Raw genomic sequence first — 27,849 nt, 5'->3', positions numbered from 1 at the left:
GTAGGACTAATCCATTCTCCTAACTTATATTTTAGTGTGCTCCCTGTACTTTTGCCTGTTTATAAATTTATTATTAATTTATAATTTATAAATTTATCATTAATTTATAAATTATAAATTAATGTAATTTCAGTGAAAATAATTTTTTTCTAGAATTTTTCTAAGAATTTGACTGATTATAAAGTTTGTATATTGTTCATCTTTATCTGTGGTTGAATTTGGAGCCTAATTTGATGATGACTACTTTGAGAGGCTTTGACTTTACTTTTCCAGGAGTTAGAGTACGTTACTGACACCTTTCCTGGGGTCTCCATTTTGCCACTAGTGCGTGACTTGATGGACTTACCCACTGTGTTTTCGTGCCTATTTAGGTCAGCCCTTTTTTTTCTTTTCTTTTGGTCCTCTTGGAACTTTTTCTTACTCCTATGAGGCAGCAGTGTAAGAAACGTATTTTATGCTGGTTTGAGTTATTTTGTTGTAATAGAAGACTCTTCACAGTATTTAGCCTGGCATATTGCTAGAAGTAGACATCCCCTGATTGTTTTATAAGAAATAATGTTCATTATTTTATTTTTATTTTTGAGAGAGTCTCACTCTGTCATACAGGCTGGAGTGCAGTGGTGCAATTTTGGCTCACTGCAATCTCCACCTTCTGGGGTTCAAGTGATTCTTGTGCCTCAGCCTCCTGAGTAGCTGGGATTGCAGGTGAATGCCGTCATGTCTGGCTAATTTTTGTATTTGTAGTAGAAATGGGGTTTCGCCATGTTGGCTAGGCTGGTCTCGAACTCCTGGCCTCAAGTGATCTGCCTGCCTTGACCTCCAAAGTGCTAGGATTACAGGCATGAGCCACCATGCTTGGACTCATTATTAATTTTATAGTAGGTTTTCTTTTTTCCTCCCAAGTGGAAAGAAAAACTTTCTTGTAATTTTTCTCTAAAAATTTATGTTTGGCTTTGATGCAGTTACATGTGGTGTCTGCCATTTCATAAGCTGTCAGAATGGTACATTCATTTTTCTACAGCAGTATTTTAGAAAGTGAAAGTAGAGATGGAAGTCACAATATTTACTTGTATTTATCACACAGTAACTTAAAAGGAGATGGAGCAATGGTACATTTCTTTCCAGCATTTAAAGAAAATTCCATTTTCGGAGTTACATAACATGTGATTGTAGTTCATTTAGTATACTTAGCCAAAAAAAGAAAAAAATGTCAAGTATACAAGCTTGCAATAAAAGGTTCTACTATGTTAGGAAGTCAGAGTTTAGGAGGTATACAAAGGCAGTTTGAGAAAAACGCACAGATGGTAGATACATACCTTTTTTAAGAGACAGGGTCTTCTTTTAAAGAGACAGTCTGTTGCCCAAGGCTGTGCAGTGGCATGATCATGGTTCACAGCAGTCTTGGCCCCCATGGGCTTAAGTAATCTTCCCATCTCAGCTTCCAGAATCACTAGGACCACAGGTGTGTGCCACCACACTTGGCTAATTTTATTTTATTTTTGTAGAGACAGTGTCTTGTTATGTTGCCCAGGCTGGTCTCGAACTCCTGTGCTGAATCAATCCTCCTTCCTTGTCCTCCCAACACACCAGGATTACAGGCGTGAGCCACTGCATTTGGTCATATCAGTATACCGTGTCTCACAATTATGATGACCAGATTACGTATTAGTCAAATAGCATTGAAATTTGGTGCTTTGTTGACTAACATTTTTGTCATTGGATAGTTTATTTGATGTTACTTTAGTCTAAATGAGTGGATTTTATGAACACAATGAATTATAAGTAAAATTCATAGCCATAATTTCCAGTCCCAAAATTGTTTTCTGTTTAGAAAAGAAAATTCTATGCCATCTTTTTTTTTTTTTTTTTTTTGAGACGGAGTCTCGCTCTGCCGCCCAGGCTGGAGTGCAGTGGCCGGATCTCAGCTCACTGCAAGCTCCGCCTCCCGGGTTCACGCCATTCTCCTGCCTCAGCCTCCCGAGTAGCTGGGACTACAGGCGCCCGCCACCTCGCCCGGCTAGTTTTCTGTATTTTTTAGTAGAGACGGGGTTTCACCGTGTCGGCCAGGATGGTCTCGATCTCCTGACCTCATGATCCGCCCGTCTCGGCCTCCCAAAGTGCTGGGATTACAGGCTTGAGCCACCGCGCCCGGCCATTCTATGCCATCTTAATAGATTTAAGAAGCAGTTCATTGAAGAAGTAATTTGAATTTCAGTGAAGTGAGTTTTTTTTTGTGAGACGGAGTTTCGCTCTTGTTGTCCAGGCTGGAATGCCGTGGTGCAATCTCGGCACACCGCAACCTCCACCTCCTGGGTTCAAACGATTCTCCTGCCTCAGCCTGCCTAGGAGCTGGGATTACAGACATGCACCACCATGCCTGGCTAATTTTGTGTTTTTAATAGAGACAGAGTTTCTCCATGTTGGTCAGGCTGGTTTCAAACTCCTGACCTCAGGTGATCTGCCCGCCTCAGCCTCCCAAAGTGCTGGGATTAGAGGCCTGAGCCACCGTGCCTGGCCTAAGTGATTTTTTTGGAGAATTATTATTACTTTTTAAATAAAATTTAATAAAGTTAAATATTTTTCTTTTTTTTTTTTTTTTTGAGACGGAGTCCCGCTCTGTGGCCCAGGCTGGAGTGCAGTGGCCGGATCTCAGCTCACTGCAAGCTCCGCCTCCCGGGTTTACGCCATTCTCCTGCCTCAGCCTCCCGAGTAGCTGGGACTACAGGTGCCCGCCACCTCGCCCGGCTAGTTTTTTGTATTTTTTTTTTTTTAGTAGAGACGGGGTTTCACCGTGTTAGCCAGGATGGTCTCGATCTCCTGACCTCGTGATCCGCCCGTCTCGGCCTCCCAAAGTGCTGGGATTACAGGCTTGAGCCACCGCGCCCGGCCATATTTTTCTTTTTTATAGAAACAGTCTGGCTATGTTGGCCAGGCTGGTCTTGAACTCCTAGGCTCAAACGATCCTCCTGCCTCAGCCTCTCAAAGTGCTAGGATTACAGGTGTGAGCCACCATGCCCAGCTGAGAATTATTAAAACCCACATGCACACATGCATCCAAGTATTAGACTTAAAGCCTGTCCTGGAATTTTAAATTTTATAATGCTCTATAACTGGTAGATTAATGTTGTTTCTTTTTCTTTTTTTCTTTTTTTTTTTTTTTTGAGATGGAGTCTCACTCCATTGCCCAGGCTGGAGTTCAGTGGCATAATCTTGGCCTCACTGCAACCTCCACCTCCCAGGTTCAAGCAGTTCTCCCACCTCAGCCTCCCAGGTAGCTGGTACTACAGGCGCACGCCACCATGCCCGGCTAATTTTTATATTTTTAGTAGAGACGGGGTTTTGCCATGTTGGCCAGGCTAATCTCGAACTGCTAACCTCAGGTGATCCACCCACCTCAGCCTCCCAAAGTGCTAGGATTACAGGCGTGAGCCACTGTGCCCAGCCTAATGTTGTTTCTTAAATAAGAAAAATGGGTAATAATAGTGCCTCAGTTCTTGCTCAGTAGAGATTATTTGCCTGCCAGTTTTTTTTTTTTTTTTTTTTTTTTTGAGACGGAGTCTCGCTGTGCTCCCAGGCTGGAGTGCAGTGGCGTGATCTCGGCTCACTGCAAGCTCCGCCTCCCGGGTTCACGCCATTCTCCCGCCTCAGCCTCCCAAGTAGCTGAGACTACAGGCGCCCGCCACCACGCCCGGCTAGTTTTTTGTATTTTTAGTAGAGACGGGGTTTCACCATGTTAGCCAGGATAGTCTCGATCTCCTGACCTCGTGATCCACCCGCCTCGGCCTCCCAAAGTGCTGGGATTACAGGCGTGAGCCACCGCGCCCGGCCGGCCTGCCAGTTTTTAAAGAGCTGCAAACAAGTTCCAATTATTTTGAAATGGAGTTGTTGGAAAAAAAACTGGTTTGACATTACCCTAGGTTTTGGATTTTTTTCCTTTGTATTTGTGAGATAAAAATAGTGTGTTAACATATACACCATGGAATGCTATGCAGCCATAAAAAAAGGGATGAGTTCATGTCCTTTGTAGGGACATGGATGAAGCTGGAAACCATCATTCTGAGCGAACTATTGCAAGGACAGAAAACCAAACACTGCATGTTCTCACTCATAGGTGGGAATTGAACAATGAGAACACTTGGACACAGGGTGGGGAGCATCACACACTGGGGCCTGTCATGGGGTGGGAGGAGTGGGGAGGGATAGCATTAGGAGATATACCTAATGTAAATGACGAGTTAACGGGTGCAGCACATCAACATGGCACATGTACATATGTAACAAACCTGCACGTTGTGCACATGTACCCTAGAACTTAAAGAAAGTATAATTAAAAGAAAAAATAGTGTGTTAAGTTTTCTAGATATAATAATAGTTCCTTTAAATTATACCCTATTTTAAGTTAGCCCAGTTTTCTATAAAACATATGTTTTTAATTGAGATATAATTCAAATACCATAAAATTTATCCTTTTAAAATGTACAGTTCAGTGTTTTTAGTATATTCAGTACGTTAAGTGTACACAGAGTTTTGCAACCACTAGTAATAATTTTAAACATTTTTATCTTAATAAACATTTTCATCTTAAATTTGTGTCTTTAATGTGCCTTTTACACTTACAATAACTGTTCAAAAGGACTAATATTTTGATTTATACTTTCACAAAGGAGGTTTAAGTTTTATATCACTTAACTTTGCCCATAGTCTCTAGTGTAGAGTCACAACATTCTTTGATTTGTTTTTCCATGTGCTGTAAAAAAATATTATGCTGTAACATGATAACTGCCATGATAGAAATACATGCAGACAAGAGTGTATATGTGAATCACAGAATCACTGGAGAAGGTGGTGAGCAAGAGAATATGCAAAGAAGGGCTCATGCTTAAAATTAGGTGTTGACCACTTCGTTAGAATTTGCTGGAAAGAGAAAGGCTTTTGGGACAAAGTAAATAATAAAGGGAAAATATACACTTAGGATGTCTCACAGATTTTTCTCAGTTGTGCTGTAAAACAAGAATTTGACAGTTCTTTACTGTAGATAAATACTAAGAAAATATAAATAATGAGGCCGGGCGTGGTGGAAAAAAACAAAAAGAATTGAGTGACCATACTTATTTTTTCTTAGGATTTTTCTTTACTTTTTTTTTTTTTTAAGTTTGTGGTCCTACTTTGTAGTAGTATTCCTCTTAGAGGAAAAATTAAAAGATAAAATTGCTTTTTTGGACTATTTTTCTATTTCAGAAATTTAGGTTTGCTTGTGGTAAGTAGGGGCCCGTCATTTATAGCTGTAATTGTAAATCTTTTTTTTTTTTTGAGACGGAGTTTCCCTCTTATTGCCCAGGCTGAAGTACAGTGGTGTTAGCTCACTGCAACCTCTGCCTCCCGGATTCAAGCGATTCTCCTGCCTCAGCCTCCCGAGTAGCTGGGATTACAGTTGTGCGCCAACATGCCTGGCTAAATTTTGTATTTTTAGTAGAGACGAGATTTCACCACGTTGGTCAGTCTGGTCTCGAACTTCTGACCTTAGATGATCCGCCTGCCTTGGCCTCCCAAAGTGCTGGGATTACAGGCCTGAGCCAGCCTGTAATCTTCATGAGGGCTTCATGAGGAAGTGAAAGTCAAAGCTATATAATATTGGGGCAGATTCGTAGAGCTTCTTCTTACAGAACTGCAACAGCAGGTGGCATTAGAGATCAGGTTTAAGGGTGAGTTGCAACGTATTTTTAATAGTTGCCACTATTAGGAAGGGAAGTAACACATATTGGGGATTCAGGATACAACTGGCAAAGCTCAGCTTGACTCTTGGGTGTTGCTGATCTGTTAAAAGATTCTCTGTATGTGTGTATATTTTTTAAACTAACCACTTAAAAATCTAGCAAGTAAGAATTATCTTCCAAAAAGAAAGGGAAAATAATGTTTTATGTCTAATACCTACCTTTCCATATCCCAAACTAAACAGTAGAAAAATAAGAGGGTATCATCCAGGGCCTACTTAATAACCTTTACCTTTTCTTTACAAATGAATGTCATTTTGCACCAGCAAATGCCTTAGGTCAAGAGTTATGGGCTGGACATGGTGTCTCACACCTGTAATCCTAGCGCTTAGGGAGGCCAGGGTGGGTGGGTCGCTTGAGCTCAGGAGTTCAAGACCAGGTGGCTTACACCTGTTGTCCCAGCTACTCAGGATGCTGAGGCAGGAGGATCACTTGAGCACAGGAGGTCGAGGCTGCAGTAAGTTGTGTTCATGCCACTGCACTCCAGCCTGGGTGACAGAGAGATGGAGTGGAATATATGATTGGGTAAGGACCTACCAGGAAAGAGGGTGGTAGTTTACGTATTAACTGTGGCTTCCCTGGAACCGCTTAATGTAAATACAGATCTTTCTGTAATCTGGATTATGGTATACTAATGCTTTAGTATCTCTAAACTATGACCTAAATTGAGAGAACACTGATTATCAAAAGAAGATAATGTCAACAAAGATGTCAGAAATGATACATATTATTAAGGTGAAATTGTAACCAGAACTCACTTTTGAAACAAAACAGGTACTGAACTAGGCTATTTTTTAACAGCCAAGTCCTAATTTACTATGTATATTTTACTTTTATTTTTGGAAAACATATCAAAGTCAAGTACACAAGCTTGCAATAAAAAGTTCTATATTAGGAAGTCAGAGTTTAGGAGGTATACAAAGGCATTTTTGACAAAAATGCACAGATGGTAGATACATACACTAGAATATTTTAGCTATATTTAGTGAAGCTACATTGAATTACTAACATCTGAGAATATATATGAAGGCACAAAAATGATCCTAACATCTTTCTGTAGGATTTGATAGTAACTCTCACAGTAAAAACATGAAACAAAATGGCACCTACTTCTCAGCCTCACTTTTTCATTTCTTAGCAAGATTACTAAGTGTGATTATTGTGTAGTTCCTTGCCTAGTCTTTGATTTTATGGGCTGGGGGCTCCAGAAGATAGCTGATGAGATCAAAAGCAGATGCCGAAAATAATAATCCAAGGCAGCGAGTTTGGTAATCTTTCTAAGCTGTTTGTTGATTATAACGGTTAGGGCAATTATGAAGGTTAGGAATTACGAAACGTGGAAATTCTCCTAAGCATAGTTGGTATGCATAGTTGGTAACTCTTTTTTTTTTTTTTTTTTTTGAGACAGAGTCTCGCTTAGTCGCCCAGGCTGGAGTGCAGTGGCGCGATCTCGGCTCACTGCAAGCTCCGCCTCCCGGGTTCACGCCATTCTCCTGCCTCAGCCTCCTGAGTAGCTGGGACTACAGGCGCCCGCCGCTTCGCCCGGCTAATTTTTTGCATTTTTTTAGTAGAGACGGGGTTTCACCATGTTAGCCAGGATGGTCTCGATCTCCTGACCTCGTGATCCGCCCGCCTCGGCCTCCCAAAGTGCTGGGATTACAGGCGTGAGCCACCGCGCCCGGCCGCATAGTTGGTAACTCTTAAAAATTATATTTGTCTCAACCTTGATAACTAAAATTACCTAAGATAAATGAGAAAAATTAAATTAAGATAAATGAGAAAAATTAAATTAAGATAAATTTTCATTTATCTTAAATTTAAGATAATTTAATTTATCTTAATTTAATTATCAAATTTACTAAATTTTTAAATAAAAAGCAAAAAGGATAAAAAAGTTTCACTGTGCAATAGAGAAAAGAAGGAGGATGAGGGAATGGAAAGACTCAGCTTAGACATCCCCCAATTCTGTGAAATGTTCCCTGAACCTTTCCAGGAAGTTAGTTACTCTATCCTCTGTGTTTCCATTGCATATTTTTCTGTTTTTAACATATAGTACATTGTATAATAATTATTTATTGATTTCTGTATTTCTTTGGCTCCTTGAGTGTCAGGGGCATCTTTTAAGTTTTTGCTTTTTATGAGCAACACAGAAAATGCTTTAAAAACAGTTCAGTAAGACTGAAGACAAGATCTGTAAGCATAAAACAAATGCCATCATCATTACCAAAAATACAATGCTTAAAATATAGCTTGAGATTATGAGGATTTATTTCCTTATTCCTAAAATGTTGCTTTTAAATATGCTGTCGGCTGGGCACGGTGGCTCATGCCTGTAATCCCAGCACTTTGGGAGGCCAAGACAGGCGAATCATGAAGTCAAGAGATTGAGACTATCCTGGCCAACATGGTGAAACCCCATTTCTACTAAAAATACAAAAAATCAGCTGGGCGTGGCGGCACGTGCCTGTAATCCCAGCTACTCGGAAGGCTGAGGCAGGAGAATTGCTTGAACCCGGGAGGCGGAGGTTGCAGTGAGCCGAGATCATGCCATTGCACTCCAGCCCAGGTGATAGTGTGAGACTCCGTCTCAAAAAAAAAAGTCATAACTGTATTACTCAAATATTTCCTCTTCTCTCATTTGCTAAAAATATATAGTAAAACTTTCATGCCTATTTAAAACAATCTCTAGGCCAGGTGCAGTGGCTCATACCTGTAATCCCAGCACTTTGGGAGGCCGAGGCGGGCAGATCACGAGGTCAGTAGATCGAGACCATCCTCGCAACATGGTGAAACCCCGTCTACCCCGTCTTTACTAAAAATACAAAAGTTAGCTGGACATGGTGGCATGTGCCTGTAGTCCCAGCTACTCGGGAGGCTGAGGCAGGAGAATCGCTTGAACCCGAGAGGTGGAGGTTGCAGTGAGCCGAGATTGCGCCACTGCACTCCAGCCTGGCAACAGAGCAAAAGTCTGTCTCAGAAATTGAATAAATAAAACAATCTGTAGATTGCTATTTTTAAGAATTTGCGGATGCCAAGGCGAGCAGATCACCCGCAGTCAGGATTTCAAGACCAGCCTGATCAACATGGTAAAACCTGGTCTCTACTAAAAATATAAAAATTAGCCAGGCATGGTGGCACGCACCTGTAGTCCCAGCTACTCGGGAGGATGAAGCCTGATAATCACTTGAAACTGGGAGGTGGAGATTTCAGTGAGCTGAGATTGTGCTACTGCATTCCAGCCTTGTGACAGAGCAAAACTGTCTCAAAAAAAAAAAAAAAAAAAAAAAAAACACCCATTTATTTTATAAAAGGTCAAACAAAATCTTCCCTTTAAGTATTTTATTTTATTTTTATTTTTTATTTTAATTTTTAATTTACTTTTTGAGACAGAGTCTTGCTCTGTCATCCAAGCTGGAGTGCAGTGGCGCAATCGCGGCTCACTGCAACCTGTCTCCCCAGTTAAAGCAATTCTTCCGCCTGAGCCTCCCAAGTAGCTGGAATTACAGGCGCCTGTCACCGCGCCCAGCTAATTTTTGTATTTTAAGTAGAGATGGGGTTTCCCCATGTTGGCCAGGCTGGTCTTGAACTCCTGGCCTCAAGTGATCACCTGCTTCGGCTTTCCAAAGTGCTGGGATTACAGGCATGAGCCACCATACCTGGCCTTAAGTATTTTATTATGGCACATAGTGATAAGTGAACCTGTCTATGGTATCTCCATTTAAAAACATCTGAAAGTCAGCTGGGCATGGTAGATCACTTGAGGCCACTAGTTTGAAACCAGCCTGGCCAACATGACGAAACCCTGTCTCTACTAAAAATACAAAAATTAGCTGGGCATGGTGGCATGCACCTGTAGTCCCAGCTACTTGGAAGGCAGAAGCAGGAGAATCGCTTGAACTCAAGAGGTGGAGGTTGCAGTGAGCTGAGATCATGCCACTGCACTCCATTCTTGGCGACAGAGTGAGACAATATATAATAAATAATTAAAAACATCTGAAAGTAGTCTTAATTTAAGAAAACATTTTGAAGTTGGGCATGGTGACTCAGGCTTGTAATCCTAGTTACTCAGAAGACTGAGGCAGGAGGATTGCTTGAGGCCAGGAGTTCAAATCCAGCCTTGGCAACGTAATGAGACCCCATTTCTGATTTAAAAAATAAGGAAGAGGCCGGGCGCGGTGGCTCAAGCCTGTAATCCCAGCACTTTGAGAGGCCGAGACGGGCGGATCACGAGGTCAGGAGATCGAGACCATCCTGGCTAACACGGTGAAACCCCGTCTCTGCTAAAAAATACAAAAAAACTAGCTGGGCGAGGTGGCGGGCGCCTGTAGTCCCAGCTACTCCGGAGGCTGAGGCAGGAGAATGGCGTAAACCCGGGAGGCGGAGCTTGCAGTGAGCTGAGATCCGGCCACAGCACTCCAGCCTGGGTGACAGAGCAAGACTCCGTCTCAAAAAAAAAAAAAATAAAATAAAAAATAAGGAAGAAAGAAATATTTTTAGATGTCAAACACCTTTTGAAAGAGTTTAACACATCTTAATGACTTACCTCTAATAGGCGGTACCGTATGAGCCCAAGTCAAACAATTTTATTATTAGTACTATAGAGTATTGTTTATCCAACTGCCTTTTGTTTCGTTTTTATTTTTTAAACCAAATCTTTGTGTTTAGGCTCCTTAGCTCTTTTTTTTTTTTTTAAATTGTTTCTTTTTATTTATTTATTTATTTACTTAGAGACAGAGTCTCATTCTGTCACCCAGACTGGGGTGTTGTGGTGCAATCTCAGCTCATTGCAACCTCTACCTCCCAGGTTCAAGTGATTCTCATGCCTCAGTCTCCTGAGTAGCTGAGATTACAGGCGTGTGCCACCATGTTCGGCTAATTTTGTATTTTTAGCAGAGACAGGGTTTCCCCATGTTGACCAGGTTGGTATCAAACTCCTGGCCTCAAGTGATCTGCATGCCTCAGCCTCCCAAAATGCTGGGATTACAGGTGAGATACCACGCCTAATCTAGGCTCCTTAGCTCTTACCAGAGAATTTGAGACTTGTTAATAGGAGAAGATCGGCACAGTCTGTCATCTTACCTGTGCCCTATGGGCTGGGTGCCATTTCTGAGTGCTTTTTTTTTTTCCTTATGCCTGTTTATGAAAAGGTCCAGAATGCATATCTACATTATTTGACTGCTACGTTTTCACTTCCATGTTCTTGTTGACAAATGCTATTCAAGCAAGAAGACCTGATTGTATGTGGGTATCTCTAAGTCTTGCTATGATGGATTCTGTTGTCTTACCTTCATCTTGATGGTTTACTTTAAAAGCTGCTGAAGCTAGAGGTATTTTTATGGTAGAGAAGAGAACAGTTGGCACAGAGCCCAGCTTCTTCATGGCAGCAGCAATTATGCAAAATATCCTGAATCTTTACCTTTCAGGAAAACCCTTTTTCCCCCTTTACATACACAAAATAGACAGCTAAGGGGCTGTGATCTGTCCTAAAGCCTTGGAGATAAAACAGGGTGTCACTCTTTTCCCAAAATAACTTCTAATATGGAAGCATGAGCTCCCTTAAATGGAAGGACAGAGCAAATCCCTGCCATTGGGCTCTGCAGCCTCTGCTATAAATGTGCCAGGAAGATTAAAACTACCGTAATTAGTTTAATCGGGTTCATCCTCAATTCTCGATTTCATTATGTAGTAGGAACTTCTCTAATCAGTACTGCATTTGGCTGATTGAAGAGTTCACTTTCATATCTAGGATATCTGCTGGAGTCTGTATTGTGGTTTGTTTTAATGGTGTACATAATGGTGAATGTGAATGTTTCTCATTTCATTATTGATCTTGCTAATGGAAAAAAAATCATTATTGAACCAAATTGTTAGAAGGCATATCTTCTTTAGTCCCAGAGAATTAAGCTTAAATATCATTACTTTGACTCACTAATTTATATACTGCTTTTTTTTTTTTTTTTTTTTGAGATGGAGTCTCGCTCTGTTGCCCAGGCTGGAGTGCAGTGGCGCGATCTCAGCTCACTGCAAGCTCTGCCTCCCGGGTTCACGCCATTCTCCTGCCTCAGCCTCCCGAGTAGCTGGGACTACAGGCGCCCACAACCGCGCCCGGCTAATTTTTTGTATTTTTAGTAGAGACGGGGTTTCACCGTGGTCTCGATCTCCTGACCTTGTGATCCGCCCTCCTCGGCCTCCCAAAGTGCTGGGATTACAGGCGTGAGCCACCGTGCCCGGCCTATATATACTGCTTTTTATGGTTGTCTGCTCATATCTTTGATTTCATTTTAATGATTGTAAATCACTCCAGAGATGCTCACATACGGCTGCTTGATAGTTACACATTACTAATTAATTTTGAGATACAGCTGTATGGAAATGAATGAAAGCTTTTTGAGAGACATCAGAATTAAAGGTCCTATATGATAAGATGACAAAACCTGGAACTTTTATCAAAGTTCATTATTAGAAAGACAAGATAAAAACTTTTCTTTTAATGATGAAAGAAAAGTTTCCTGTCTAATCTCACTTTGTGAGTCAAACTCACTTTGTACTCACAAACTCACTTTGTGAGTACATAGTTCAAAATTGTACCTCTTTCATAACTAGTTAGATAGGGATAGGGAGAAATCCTGTGAGAAAGACTATAGATGAAGTCAGATATGTCCTATTGCAGAGGTTTTTCATGTTCGGAATAACAGAGGTGTTAAAAAGACCCTGAAGACTTTTTGTCCTCTGCCACTGGGACAAATTGGCACCATATGTCTATTCCTTAAATTATATATAGCGAGAAGAACTTCTTGGCTGGTGAAGTTTACATCATATGATGATTTCTGTATTAGTATTGCCATTATTTTATACTTTTTTAAAAAAATTAAACTTATACTAGTAACATGTTGTGGCTTACTCTTTATCCTATGAAGGCAATATAATGAGGATAGAATTTGGGCTTCAGTGTGGAATATAAAATTCTAGTTCAGCATCTAATGGTTTTATAATTTAAGAAAAGCCCATTGTGGTCTGCTTTTGAAAAGAAAATATTTGGTGACTTTCTATTAAAATATATTCTTGACCTATATGTTTAATTTTATTTAATATTTCTGTTTAGCATTTTATTTTTACTCCTGTTCTCAGATGTTTTGGTTCTCTTTTGATTATATGCCACAAACTGAAAGTGTTGTACTTTTCTTGAAAGTGTTTTCTGGGTCAGGCACAGTGGCTGATGCCAAGGAGTTCAAGACCAGCCTGGGCAACATAGACGCTGTTTCTACAAAACATTTTTAAAAACTAGCCAGGCTGACTGGGCACAGTGGCTAATGCCTGTAATCTCAGCACTTTGGGAGGCTGAGGCGGGCAGATTACCTGAGTTCGGGAGTTCAAGACCAGCCTGACCAACATGGAGAAACCCCATCTCTACTAAAACTACATAATTAACCGGGTGTGGTGGCACACACCTGTAATCCCAGCTACTTGAGAGGCTGAGGGAGGAGAATTGCTTGAACCCGGGAGGCAGAGGTTGCAGTGAGCCGAGATCAAACCATTGCACTCCTGCCTGGGCAACAAAAGCAGAACTCTGCCTCAAAAAACAAAAAACAAAAAAACGAACAAACAAACAAAAAAAACCCAAAAGATACTATCCATGCATGGTAGCGTGTGCCTGTAGTCCCATCTTCTCATGAGGCTGAGGCAACATTAAGTACATTTACGTTGTTTTGCAGCCCTCACCATCCGTTCTTCTCTACAATTTAAAAAAATCTTCTCCAACTGAAATTTTGTTTCTATTAAACAGTGACTCCCTGTTAACCCCTCCCAGAAGCCCCTTGCAGCCACTATTCTCTTTTCTGTCTTTATGAATTTGACTGTTCTGGTTACCTCATATGTAAGTGGAATCATGCAATATTTGCCCGCTGGTGACTGGCTTATTTCACTTAGCATAATATCTTTAAAAGTTTATTCATGTTTTAGCATTCCTTAGAATTTTCTTCTTTTGGCCAGGCAGGGTGACTCATGCCTGTAACCCCAGCACTTTGGGAGGCTGAGGCAGGCAGATCCCGAGGTCAGGAGATCGAGACCATCCTGGCTAACACGGTGAAACCCCGTCTCTACTAAAAATACAAAAAAAATCAGCCGGGCGTGGTGGTGGGCGCCTGTAGTCCCAGCTACTCGGGAGGCTGAGGCAGGAGAATGGCATGAACCCGGGAGGTAGAGTTCGCAGTGAGCCAAGATCACGCCACTGCACTCCAGCTTGGACAACACAGTGAGACTCCATCTAAAAAATAAAAATAAAAATAAAAAAAGATTTTCTTCTTTTATGGCTGAATAATATTCCATTGTGTGTGCAGTTGACCCTTCAACAATGCTGAAGTTATGGGCACCAACTCCACACACAGTTGAAAATCCAAGTATAACTTTTGACTCCCCCAGAACTTAACTCCTTATAGTCTACTGTTGACCAGAAGCCTTAACGATAACATAGCCTGTTAACATATATTTTATATATGTATTATTTATTATATTCTTTAAGTTAAGAGAAAATTGTGTATTTACACTGTTCATTAAGTGGAAGTTGATAAAGTTGTCATCCTCATCGTCTTCAGTTTGAATAGTCCAAGGAGGAAGAGTAGGGGTTGGTCTTGCTGTCTCAGGGGTAGCAGAGGTGGAAGAAAATCTCCATATGCTATGACCTGCACAGTTCAAACTTCTGTTGTTCAAGAGTCAATTGTATATACCACATTTCATTTGTTCATCCGTTGATGGACTGTGAAGCAGCCTGCTTTTGGCTGTTGGGACTAACTAATGCTGCCATGAACATGGATTTTCAAATACCTGTTCCAGTTCCTGCTTTTACTTCTGGGTATCTGCAAATTTAAGAATCAAAATTTTGAACAAATCAAATTGGCACTAGATAAGTTACTTGCAAGGTTTATATGGAAAAATAAGAGTAGCCAGAACTTTTCTGAAAAGAACAATAACTAGAAATCAGGCTTATTAGATAATAAAACAAAAATTAAAAGGGTTAGAATATTGGGTTGTGGTGCACGGGCAGACGGAAAATCACTGACGCCGAATAGAAAATCTAGTAATTGGCTGGGTGTGGTGACTCACACCTGTAATCTCAGTACTTTGGGAGGCTGTGACAGGAGAATCGCCTGAGCCCAGGAGTTCGAGACCAGCCTGGGCAACATGATGAGACCCACCCCTGTCTACAAAAATTAAAAAAAAAAAAAAAATTAGCCAAGCATGATTGCACATGCTTGTGGTCCCAGCTACTCAGGAGGCTGAGGTGGAAGGATTGCTTGAGCCCAGGAGGTCAAGGCTACAATGAGCCACGTTCTTGCCACCGAACTCCAGCCTGTGTGACAGAGCAAGACCCTGTCTCAGAAAGACAAAGGAAGAAGAAAAGAAAAACTAGTAGTAGACTCATGTATATGTGAGGATTTAGTACATGGGAAGTGTAGCATTTCAAATCAGAGGATGAAAGATGAAATTATTCAGTCAATTCCATTAGAACTAGGTAGTTCTGTAGTAGATTTATCTTTCCATACGCACATATACATACATCCATATATATTAAACTTCATGAGTGCATGCCTTTTTTCTTTTTATGGCTATATTTGAGAAGACAAAGATGTCATTTCTCACATTCAGAAGAAAGTACAGTCGTGTGCTGCGTAATCATGTTTGGATCAATGACAGATCACATTGTGGTGGTCCCATAAGAGTATAATGGAGCTGAAAAATTCCTGTCACCTAATGATGTCTTGATGATCCTGACCCTGTGTAGACTTAAGTTAATATTTGTGTTTTAGTTTTTAACAAGAAAGTTGAAAAGATAAAAATAAATTTAAAAATCTTTAAATAAATAATTGTAAAGATACAAGAAAGATTTTGTACAGCTGTATGTTTGCATTTTAAGCTGTTACTACAAAAGAGTCAAAAAGTAAAAAAATTTAAAAGGTAATAAAGTAAAAAAGTAAGCTAAGGTTAATTTGTTTTATTTTATTTATTTATTTATTTATTTATTTATTTATTTATTTATTTATTTTTGAGATGGAGTCTCACTCTGTCTCCCAGGCCGGAGTGCAGTGGCCAGATCTCAGCTCACTGCAAGCTCCGCCTCCCAGGTTTACGCCATTCTCCTGCCTCAGCCTCCCGAGTAGCTGGGACTACAGGCACCCGCCACCTCGCCCAGCTAGTTTTTGTGTGTGTGTGTGTGTTTTTAGTAGAGACGGGGTTTCACCGTGTTAGCCAGGATGGTCTCGATCTCCTGACCTCGTGATCCGCCCGTCTCGGCCTCCCAAAGTGCTGGGATTACAGGCTTGAGCCACCGCGCCCGGCCTATTTATTTATTTTTTATTGAGACAGTCTCCTCTGTCTCCCAGGCTGGAGTGCAGTGGCATGATCTCGGCTCACTGCAGGCTCTGCCTCCTGGGTTCAAGTAATTCTCCTGCCTTACCCTCCCGAGTAGCTGAGATTACAGGCTCCCGCCACCATGTCCAGCTAATTTTTGTATTTTTAGTAGAAATGATGTTTTGCCATGTTTTCCAGGCTGGTCTCAAACTCCTGACCTCAAGTGATCCCCTGGCCTCAGCCTCCCAAAGTGCTGGGATTACAGGCGTGAGCTGCTGTGCCCAGCCAGATGAATTTATTATTGATGAAGGGAAATTTTTAAAAATTTAGTGTAGCTTAAGTGTTCGGTGTTTATAAAGTCAACAGTAGTGTACAGTAATGTCCTAGCCCTTCACATTCACTGAGCATTCACTGACTTTCCCAGAGTGTCGTACAGTCTTGCAAGCTCCATTCATGGTAAGTACCCTATACAGGTGTACTTGTATCTTCTATAAGGAGATTTTTATCTTTTATACCATATTTTTACTGTACCTTTTCTATGTTTATATATAAAAATCGTATTTTGTTTTTTGCAGTGACCTATGGTATTCAGTACAGTACCATGCTGTACAGGTTAGTGGCCTAGGAGCAATAGGCTATTCCACATAGCTTAGGTGTGTGGCAGGCTTATATCATCTAGATTTGTGTAATTACACGCTATGATCATACAATGACAAAAATCACGTTTCTTAAGAGACATTTCTTAGAATTTATCCCCATTGTTAGGTAACACACACTGTACTTTGATTCTACTTCATCATCTAGGTGTCACCCAACTTGACTGTTTCCCTTACTATTCTTTACTTACCTTTAGATTTCTTTTTCCATTCTCTTTCAAACCCATTTCAATCAGGTTTTTGCTCCATAGTAAAGTAACTGCTGTTGCATGATTACCAATGATCCAACAAACAAATGTATGTTCTCATTTCTACTTGTCAGCAGCATTTGTCGCTCCTGGAAATATGTGCTTTGTTTGGGTTCCAAGATACCACACATTCATTCTCTTTCTCTCTTTTTTTTTTCCTTCTTATTTTCTGGCTTCTCAATCTTTCTGATCTTTAATGTTACAATACCTTGGTGTTATCAGTCTTTAGTTTACTGTTCGGTTTACATTCACCCTCACTTGGTTATGTCCAGTCTCAAGCTTTTAAATGTCAATATGCTGTTGACTTCCAAATCTGAATCTGTCTTCTTCTACTTCTCTACTTTGATGTTTAGTATTTCAATTTTAACATGTCTCAAACTAAACTCCTGATCATCATTTTCAGTCTTCCTCTTTTACTGTATTTTTGTGCAGTAAAAATATAACACAGTCGTTGTTATCTGTCATCACTTCCACTGTTTCTACCTTCATCTGAGTCACTACCCTCAAGTCTAAGTCTTGTCAAAATAAGTATGTAGCTTGCCAGTAAGGCTCTGAGCTTCTACTCTTGAAACTAGCTAAAGGGACCATTTGGAGATTTGAGATCATATTGCTCTTCTGCTGAACCCCCCACCATGCTTCCCCATTTCATTCAGAGTAAAATCTCAAGCCTTTAAAAACAGTTTACAACAGTCTCCGTGATGTGTACCCCTCTCTGAGTACTTTTTTTTTTTTTTTTTTTTGAGACCTAGTCTCACTCTGTTGCCCAGGGTGGAGTGCAGTGGCGTGATCTCGGCTCACTGCAACCTCTGCCTCCCGGGTTCAAGCGATTCTTTTGCCCCAGCCTCCTGAGTAGCTGGGATTACAGGCACGCACCACCACACCCGGCTAATTTTTGTATTTTTAGTAGAGATGGGGTTTCACCATGTTGGTCAGACTGGTCTCGAACTCTTGACCTCGTGGTCTGCCCACCTCAGCCTCCCAAAGTGCTGGGATTACAGACGTGAGCCACTGCGCCCGGCCTCTGAGCACTTATTTTCCCTAGTCAGTTGGTCAAATCCTGCCACTCTGGCATTCTTTATGCTCCTGTTAATAATTTCCTCACTTCTGTCGTTACTAAAATGTTAGCTGATCATCGAAACATAACCTAATTGCCTAATTAATTTTGTAAGCCCTCCCCTAGTATTCACTTGGTGTTTATCCCATAACCCTTGCCACCTTCTAACAATAATCTTTAAAAGTTTTTTATGTTTTTCTTTACTGTCCTTCTCTCTGCAATATAAGTTGTATGAGAATGGGGATTGTTGTCTGTCTTTTCCTTGACATATCCACAACAATGAGTAGGTACCAATAAATATTGTTGAATGAATGGTCAGGTCATATACCTCTTCTTCATAAAATCTTCCAATGGCTTCCTCTTTCTTGGACTGAAAAATGTCCCTTTTCCTACCACCTGCCACATTATTCTTCTCTTGCTTACTCTAGTACTGCAAACCTGGATTATTTATTGTTCTTTAAAGAGACAAGCTCCTGGCCCAGGGCCTTTGCTTTCTTGGTTCCTGTTTTTCCCCCACATACCTGCATGGATCCATCTTTGTCTTTCACCTCCTTTTGATTTCTGCACAAATGAGTTTTCAATCAGAACCTTCCTGACAGCCTGTTTTAACATTGTAAATTCTTTCCATCCCTGGTCTTTTCAGTTCTTCCATGCTCTAATTTTCTCCATAGTGTATTTTATCATCTGATATACCAAATATTTTACTTATTTTCTCTACTTTGCTCATGCATTACAGTGACATCTCCATGGAGGAAGGTGTCTTTGGCTGTTTTTTAAAACTGCTGCTATCCTCAGTGCTCAATAGTAGGTACTTAGTAAATACTTGCTGGAAAAAAAAATGGTTTTTTTTTTTCTTTTCTTTTTTTTGTTTTTGGAGATGGAGTCCTGCTCTATCCCCCAGGCTGGGGTGCAGTGGCACGATCTCAGCTCATTGCAATCTCCACCTCCCTGGTTCAAGCTATTCTGCCTCAGCCTGCCACGTGGCTGGGATTGCAGGCACACAATGCCACGCCCAGCTAATTATTATTATTATTATTTTTTTTTTTTTTGTATTTTTAGTAGAGATGGGTTTCACCATGTTGGCCAGGCTGGTCTTGAACTCCCAACCTCACGTGATCCTCCTGCCTCGGCCTCCCAAAGTGTTGGGATTACAGGCGTGAGCCACCATACCCGGCCTGAAAAAATGAATTCTTGATGAAGCAAGAACTTAATATTATAAAATAAAATCAAGTGTTCTTGAATACTATCAGTTATAGTTAGAAAGTATTCTATAACAACAAAAAGAATTAATGAAAGAAGCAGCAGAATCTATGAAATACTTAGAAATACATTTAACAGCACATGTTTAGGACTTATATAGATAAATACCCAGAAACACGAAAAAGCTTGACTAAATACATTTACTTTGTTATTGTAGAGCTAAAGTTAATGTCAGGATATGTTTTTCTATATTAAGATACAAAGTTAAAGCCATGTGAGGTTTTTTAAAAACTTCAGTCGTATCTCAAGTTTATGAGGAAGTATACATATGGAAAAACAGCCCGATGAAAATGTTATTAAAGTAGTGAAGTAGTGGTGATATTTGCACAATTCTGTAGCTACAGTTAAAAAAAAAAAAAATAGGGAACGCGCCCGGGAACACCGGGCCCCCAGCTCGGGCCAGCGCCCGAGGATCATCCACGGGGCTAGATGGCTGCGTCGGGGGCGGGAGCGGAGGTGAGCGGGCGCTAGAGCCGTGCGCCCCCGCCGGCCCTTCCTCCAGCGCCCTGTGGACCCCGCAGAAGGCGCTCGCCTTCCTAGCCCGCAAACGCGTAATCAATTTTTCTCGCTGTGGCAACGGGGACGTCCCGAAAGATCCTCTGCCCCGACAGGCAACTTCGGCCTTCCCTGCCCTGACCTGGAACCTCTGGGAGGGCTGCAGAGTAAGTGCCGTCTCTGCGCTCTGACGGAGGCACGAGGCCTGCGGAGTAGGTCCCTCTGTTCCGACAGGTGCCACACTTAGCGCTCCATGCCTGCGGGCTCCGGGAGGCATGGCCTCCCCCAGGGCCGCCACCTCTGCTGGTTGCTCTGTGCTTTCACCTTAAAGCTCTGTCAAGCAGAGGCTCCCGTGCAGGAGGAGAAGCTGTCAGCGAGCACCTCAAATTTGCCATGCTGGCTGGTGGAAGAGTTTGTGGTAACAACAGAGTGCTCTCCATGCTCTAATTTCCAGGCTAAAACTACCCCTGAGTGTGGTCCCACAGGGTATGTAGAGAAAATCACATGCAGCTCATCTAAGAGAATTGAGTTCAAAAGCTGCCGCTCAGCTTTGATGGAACAACACTTATCCTGGAAGTTTGAAGGGGCTGTTGTGTTTGTGGCCCTGATCTTCGCTTGTCATCATTCGTCAGCGACAACTGGACAGAAAGGCTCTGGAAAAGGTCCGGAAGCAAATTGAGTCCATATAGCTACATTCCACCCTTTTATCCTGGGTCTTAGAGACCCAATCTCAGACAGTGAAAGTGAAATGAACTGATTTGCACTCTTGGTTCTTTGGAGCCTTGTGGTGGAATCCCCTTTTCCCCGTCCTCTTCTTTCAGATCATTAATGAGCAGAATAAAAAGAGTAAAATGGTTTAAAAAAAAAAAAAAATACTGAATTGTCCACTTTAAAAGGGTGAATTTGACTGGGTGCAATGGCACATGCCTGTAATTCCAACACTTTGGGAGGCTGAGGTAGGCAGATCGCTTGAGCTCAGGAGTTCGAGACCAGCCTGGGCAAGAAAGTGAGAGTCTAATCTCTAGAAAAAATTAGCCAGGCATGGTGTTGCATTCCTGTGATCCCAGCTACTTAAGAGGCTGAGGTGGGATGTTGGCTAGAACCTGGGGGGATAAAAGTTGTGGTAAGCTGAGATTGACACTGCATTCTAGCCTGGGCAACAGAACTAGGCCTTGTCTCAAACAAAAACAAGGTGAAGGGGCTGGGCGTGGTGGCTCAAGCCTGTAATCCCAGCACTTTGGGAGGCCGAGACGGGCGGATCACTAGGTCAGGAGATCGAGACCATCCTGGCTAACATGGTGAAACCCCGTCTCTACTAAAAAATACAAAAAAATAGCCGGGCAAGGTGGCGGGTGCCTGTAGTCCCAGCTACTCGGGAGGCTGAGGCAGGAGAATGGCGTAAACCTGGGAGGCGGAGCTTGCAGTGAGCTGAGATCCGGCCACTGCACTCCAGCCTGGGCGACAGAGCCAGACTGTCTCAAAAAAAAAAAAAAAAAGTGAATTTTATGGCATGTGAATTAAATCTCAGTAATGTTGTAAATAAAATAGGGAATTTCTTTAGGAATACAAGAAAAAAAAAAACCTAATTCTTTTCAAGTATTCAAACGTTATTATGAAGTTTTAGTATCTATATATTAGTGGCACAAGAATAAGCATAAATATGAATGAAACAAAACCTTAATAACTTAGAGTAAGATCCAAATATGAATAAGAATATGGCCGGGCGCGGTGGCTCAAGCCTGTAATCCCAGCACTTTGGGAGGCCGAGGCGGGCAGATCACGAGGTCAAGAGATCAAGACCATCCTGGCTAACACGGTGAAACCCCGTCTCTACTAAAAATACAAAAAAATTAGCCGGGCGTGGTGGCGGGCGCCTGTAGTCCCAGCTTCTAGGGAGGCTGAGGCAGGAGAATGGCTTGAACCCTGGAGGCGGCAGAACTTGCAGTGAGCCAGGATCGCGCCACTGCACTCCATCCTGGGTGACAGAGGGAGACTCCGTCTCAAAAAAAAAAAAAGAATATGTGATGTTACTATGTTACAATTATAAATAATCAATGGACATGAAATGAGTAATGTTCTTAGAACAATGTGCAAACCTTTTGGAATAAAGGCTGCTTCCCCTACCCCCAGATTATATTTTTAGAATTTAACATGGCAAGTAAAGTAAAAACGAAAAGAAACCAAAAAATAATTAGTTGAAAGTGTAGTGAAGATTGTCGTCTTTAGGAGGACATGATATTTCCAAGTATAAGAAAACAAGACTGGGCATGGTGGCTCACGCCTGTAATCCCAGCACTTTGGGAGGCCAAGGCTGGTGGCTGAGGTCTGGAGTTCAAGACCAGCCTGACCAATATAGAAACTCCGTCTCTACTAAAAATACAGAATTAGCCAGGCATGGTGGCACATGCCTGTAATCCCAGCGACTCGGGAGGCTGAGGCAGGAGAATCGCTTCAACCTGGGAGGCGGAGGTTATAGTGAACCAAGATCTTGCCATTGCACTCCAGCCTGGGCAACAAGAACGGAACTCCATTTAAAAAAAAAAAAGTAAACAAAACTATATTCCACCTTAGGCTGAAATATATTTTTTCATGAATGAAAAAAAGAGAGCTGGGCGCAGTGACGCACGCCTGTAATCCCAGCACTTTGAGAAGCTGAGGTGAGTGGATTGCTTGAGGTCCAGAGTTCAAGACCAGCCTGGCCAACACGGTGAAACCCCAACTCTACTAAAAATACAAAAATTAGGCGTGGTGGCAGGTCCCTGTAAACCCAGCTACTCGGGAGGCTGAGGCACAAGAATTGCTTGAACCCAGGAGACGGAGGTTGCGGTAAACCGAGATTGAGCCACTGCACTCCAGTCTGGGTGATAGAGCTAAACTCAGTCTCAAAAAAAATGAGAGAGAAAGAGAGAGAGGAAAAAAAAAAAACTATAAAGTTAAAGAGATTATTTTATTTAATACAGTGGCTAAGAACTTCAGTTATGAAATCAGACTATGTTTAAATTATTAATCATTTACTGGTTAAGTGACCTTGAGCAAGTTAGCCAGTATGTAAACCATTCTTTAATCTTTTAAAGGAGGATAATTATAGTAATTGCACTATATGGTGGTTGTAAGGAATATGTGAGGTAATTAGTACAGTTTTTCATAAGTATTTGAATACATAAAAGATTTTGGTGAGACATGGTGGCTCATACCTGTAATCCTAGCACTTTGGGAGGCTGAAGCAGGAGATTGCTTGAGGCCAGGTGTTTGAGACCAGCCTGGGCCTTTCATTTTTTAATAAAAAAATTTAAAAACTTTTGTTTAAGGTTTTAACTTCAAGAAGAATAGTAGGTGAAAGACAGCTCGTAAATTGGGAAAAATGTGCAACATGTGAGAAACAAAGGAGTATTATTTATAAGATATTAAGGGCCCATCTAAATTAGAAATGACCTCCACAATTGAGAAAAATACATGGACCAGGATCTTGAACAGCTTTTCACTGCAGGAGAAATACAGATGGTCAGCAAAATCATGTGAAAAGACATTTAGAATAATAGATAAGTCAAATGTAAACAGAAATGCAATAAAAAATCAGGATCTTAGCCTGTCTCCCAGGTTAGAGTGCAGTGGTGTGATCATGGCTCACTGCAGCCCTGACCTCCTGGCTCAAGCCATTCTCCACTTCACCCTCCCATGTACCGGAAAATACAGGCATGCACCACTATACTAATTTTTTAGATTTATTTTTTGAAGAGAAGGGGATCTCCCTATGTTGCCCAGGGTAGTCTCAAACTCTTGGGTTCAAGTAATCCTCCTGCCTAAGCCTCCCAAAGTGTTGGGATTATAGGTGCGGACCACCACGCCTGGCCAGAAAGGGGTGTGTGTGTGTGTGGTCTGGCTGTGTCGCCCAGAAGGGGTGTGTGTGTGTGTGTGTGTGTGTGTGTGTGTGTGTGTGTGATGTAGTCTGGCTGTGTCGCCCAGACTGGCACGATCTCTGCTCACTGCAACCTCTGTCTCCTGGGTTCAAGCAATTCTCCTGCCTCAGCCTTCCCCAGAAGCTGGGATTACAGGCATGTGCTGCGACTTCCAGCTAATTTTTTTGTATATTTAGTAGAGATGGAGTTTCACCATGTTGGCCAGGCTGGTCTAGAACTCCTGACCTCAAATGATCCACCTGCCTTGGCCTTCCAAAGTGTTAGGATTACAGGCGTGAGCCGCCGCGCCCAACCCGGGAAGTCTTTTTTTTTTTTTTTTTGAGACGGAGTCTCGCTCTGTCGCGTAGGCTGGAGTGCAGTGGCGCGATCTCGGCTCATTGCAAGCTCTCCCTCCCGGGTTCACGCCATTCTCCTGCCTCAGCCTCCCGAGTAGCTGGGACTACAGGCGCCCGCCACCTTGCCCGGCTAGTTTTTTTGTACTTTTTTTTAGTAGAGACGGAGTTTCACCGTGTTAGCCAGGATGGTCTCGATCTCCTGACCTAGTGATCCGCCCGTCTCGGCCTCCCAAAGTGCTGAGATTACAGGCTTGAGCCACCGCGCCTGGCTGGAAGTCTTTATTTAAGGTTGTGACTTCTTTTTTTTTTTTTTTTTGAGACGGAGTCTCGCTCTGTCGCCCAGGCTGGAGTGCAGTGGCCGGATCTCAGCTCACTGCAAGCTCCACCTCCCGGGTTCAGGCCATTCTCCTGCTTCAGCCTCCCGAGTAGCTGGGACCACAGGCGCCCGCCACCTCGCCCAGCTAGTTTTTTTTTTGTTTTGTAGTTTTAGTAGAGACGGAGTTTCACTGTGTTCGCCAGGATGGTCTCGATCTCCTGACCTCGTGATCCACCCGTCTCGGCCTCCCAAAATGCTGGGATTACAGGCTTGAGCCACCGCGCCCGGCCTGGTTGTGACTTCTTAAATACTGAATGGGAATAGAATGTCTTTCTTGGCCAGGAGTGGTGGCTCACGCCCGTAATCCCAGCACTTTGGGAGACTGTGGCGGGTGGATCACAAGATCAGGAGATGGAGACCATCCTGGTAAACATGATGAAACCCCGTCTGTACTAAAAATACAAAAAATTAGATAGGTGCGGTGGCGGGCGCCTGTAATCCTGCTACTTAGGAGGCTGAGGCAGAAGAATGGTGTGAACCCGGGAGGCGGAGCTTGCAGTGAGCCGAGATCGCGCCACTGCACTCCAGCCTGGGCGACAGAGGGAGACTCCTTCTCAAAAAATAAAACAAATAAAATAAAATAAAAAATAAAAAATAAAAATAATAATATGGTAAATGTCCAATTGCATTTTTCTTTGCATAGTTGTTCAATTACTTCCTTCAGGTAAATTTTTAAAGGTGAAATTACAGAGCCAAAGGGTGTATGCATTAGTTATACACACTAGACAACTACATGCAAGAAAGACTTATTTTTTTTTTTTTTGAGACAGAGTCTCGCTGTGTTGCCCCGGCTGAAGTGTGGTGGCGCCATCTCGGCTCACTGCAAGCTCCGCCTCCTGGGTTCACACCATTCTCCTGCCTCAGCCTCCCTATTAGCTGGGACTACAGGAGCCCGCCACCACGCCCGGCTAATTTTTTGTATTGTTAGTAGAGACGGGGTTTCACTCTGTTAGCCAGGATGGTCTCGATCTCCTGACCTCGTGATCCACCCGCCTCGGCCTCCCAAAGTGCTGGGATTACAGGTGTGAGGAACCGCGCCCGGGCTTTTTTTTGTTGTTGTTCTTGAGACGGAGCCTTGGTGTGTCTCCCCGGCTGGAGTACAGTGGCTCAATCTCGGCTCACTGCAACCTTTGCCTCCCGAGTTCAAGCAATTGTCCTGCCTTAGCCTCCTGAGTAGCTGGGATTACAGGCGTGCACTACCACACCCAGCTAATTTTTCTGTATTTTTAGTAGAGAGGGTGGTTCACCATGTTGATCAGGCTGGTCTCGAACTCCTGACCTGATGATCTGTCCTCCTTGGCCTCCCAAAATGCTGGGATTACAGGCATGAGCCACCGCGCCCAGCCTACCATTTTATTTATAGTAACAAAAAGCCAGAAACTATTTAAGTACAGTCAGTAGGTGGTTAATTTTATGAATTATGAACTATTGTGAAACTGTTGAATTTAACATCTAACTTTTCATTTATTTACACATAAAGGTGTCATATCATTTAAAGCAAATGGGCTACAAAACAGCAAGCATTGTTGGCTCCATTTGTAGAAAAGAATGTACACTTGTTTATTTTGATGTATACGGTAAAATATCTGAAACGTAAAGTCTTTATTCATGAAAGATATTGTTTATACTTTGGTTCTTTTTTTTTAAATGAGAATATTTTATATTTGGAATAAAGCTATTTTCCTGTTGGAAAAAATTACATGCTTAATGTCATGTTTTAATACAGCATCTTTTTCGATGCCTAATTGGTAATATATTCTCTTAAAGTGATACCTCTTATCAGTCATTTTAAAGGGTTCTTTCAAATGTAAGAGGATAATATCAGTACCAAATACAGTTTTCAATATTTTTTATTTTTTTTTTTGTGACAGAGTCTCGCTGTGTTGCCCAGACTGGAGTGCAGTGGCGTGGATCTCGTCTCACTGCAGCCTCTGCCTCCTGGGTTCAAGCGATTTTCCTGCCTCAGCCTCTTGAGTAGCTGGGACTACAGGCACGCGCCACCATGCCTGCTAATTGTTTGTTTGTTTGTTTGTTTGTTTTGTATTTTTAGTAGAGGCGGAGTTTCACCATGTTGGCCAGGATGGTCTCAATCTTCTGACCTCGTGATCTGCCCACCTCTTCCTACCAAAGTTCTGGGATTACAGGCATAAGCCACCACACCTGACCTCAAAATCTTAATGTTGTCTCATTCATTTATTTTGTATAGTATCAGAATTTGGAAGAAAAGATTTTTGAAATCAACATCAGATTATCTGTGTGCCTTATTTAGTAATAGACCATTTACTGTGGGATATGAACTCTGTTTTAAACTGCTTTTGATTTCTCTCAGATATTTATTTCTGGTAAAAGTGAAAAACCAGGCCAGGCACAGTGGCTCACTCACGCCTGTAATCCCAGCACTTTGGGAGGCCGAGACAGGTGGATCATGAGGTCAGGAGTTCAAGACCAGCTTGGCCAAGACGGTGAAACCACATCTTTACTAAAAACACAAAAATCAGCTGGGCATGGTGGCGGGCTCCTGTAATCCCAGCTACTCGTGAAGCTGAGGCAGAGAATTGCTTGAACCCAGGAGGCGCAGGTTGCAGTGAGCCGAGATGGTGCCACTGCGCTCCTGCCTGGGCGATAGAGCAAGTATCTATTTTGAAAAAAAAAAAAAAGTGATAAACCAGGGTTGAACACATTCATTAGCCAATTAAGGAAGCTGAACATGTTTCTACTTTACTTTTAGACAGATTTTAAAAAATAACTTCCTATTGAAATATAACATACATAGAGAAAAATACCTATCGTAAAGGTAACAGCTCAGCGAATTTTCATGAACTCAGCCATATCAGACAACCAGCATTCAGTTTAAGAAATGTGTTCGCCAAGTGCGGTGGCTCAACTCTGTAATCCCAGCACTTTGGGAAGCTGCGGAAAAAATCACTTGAGCCTCGAGATTAGAGCCTCGAGGACTTCGAGATTAGCCTGGGCAACAAAGCAAGACCTCATTTCTAGCAAAAAAAATAAATTAGCCAGGCATGGTGTGGTGGCTTGTGCTTGCAGTCCTAGACTTGGGAGGCTGAGGTGGGAGGATCACTTAAGCTTAGAAGTTGAAGGTTAGGCCGGGCGCGGTGGCTCAAGCCTGTAATCCCAGCACTTTGGGAGGCCGAGACGGGTGGATCACGAGGTCAGGAGATCAAGACCATCCTGGCGAACACGGTGAAACCCCGTCTCTACTAAAAAATACAAAAAAACTAGCCGGGTGAGGTGGCGGGCGCCTGTAGTCCCAGCTACTCGGGAGGCTGAGGCAGGAGAATGGCGTGAACCCGGGAGGCAGAGCTTGCAGTGAGCTGAGATCCGGCCACTGCACTCCAGCCTGGGCGGCAGAGCGAGACTCCGTCTCAAAAAAAA

General features: G+C 42.3%; 1 protein-coding gene and 1 pseudogene across 3 annotated transcripts in view; both read left to right on the top strand.

Moving 5' to 3' along the window:
• ASH1L (ASH1 like histone lysine methyltransferase) overlaps positions 1-27,849 on the top strand; it is a 235,321-nt gene that overhangs the window by 54,556 nt on the left and 152,916 nt on the right. The gene's annotated exons all lie outside the window — the stretch shown is intronic.
• On the top strand, positions 19,703-20,684 carry LOC112621758 (annotated as a pseudogene). Its single transcript, XR_003118766.1, has 2 exons — positions 19,703-19,789; positions 19,945-20,684. The product of XR_003118766.1 is annotated as a protein JTB pseudogene (transcript).

Source organism: Theropithecus gelada, chromosome 1, assembly GCF_003255815.1.
Source record: "Theropithecus gelada isolate Dixy chromosome 1, Tgel_1.0, whole genome shotgun sequence".
Lineage (NCBI taxonomy): Eukaryota > Metazoa > Chordata > Mammalia > Primates > Cercopithecidae > Theropithecus > Theropithecus gelada.
Note: the sequence above shows the minus strand (reverse complement) of the source record. Positions and strands in the feature narration are given on the sequence as shown.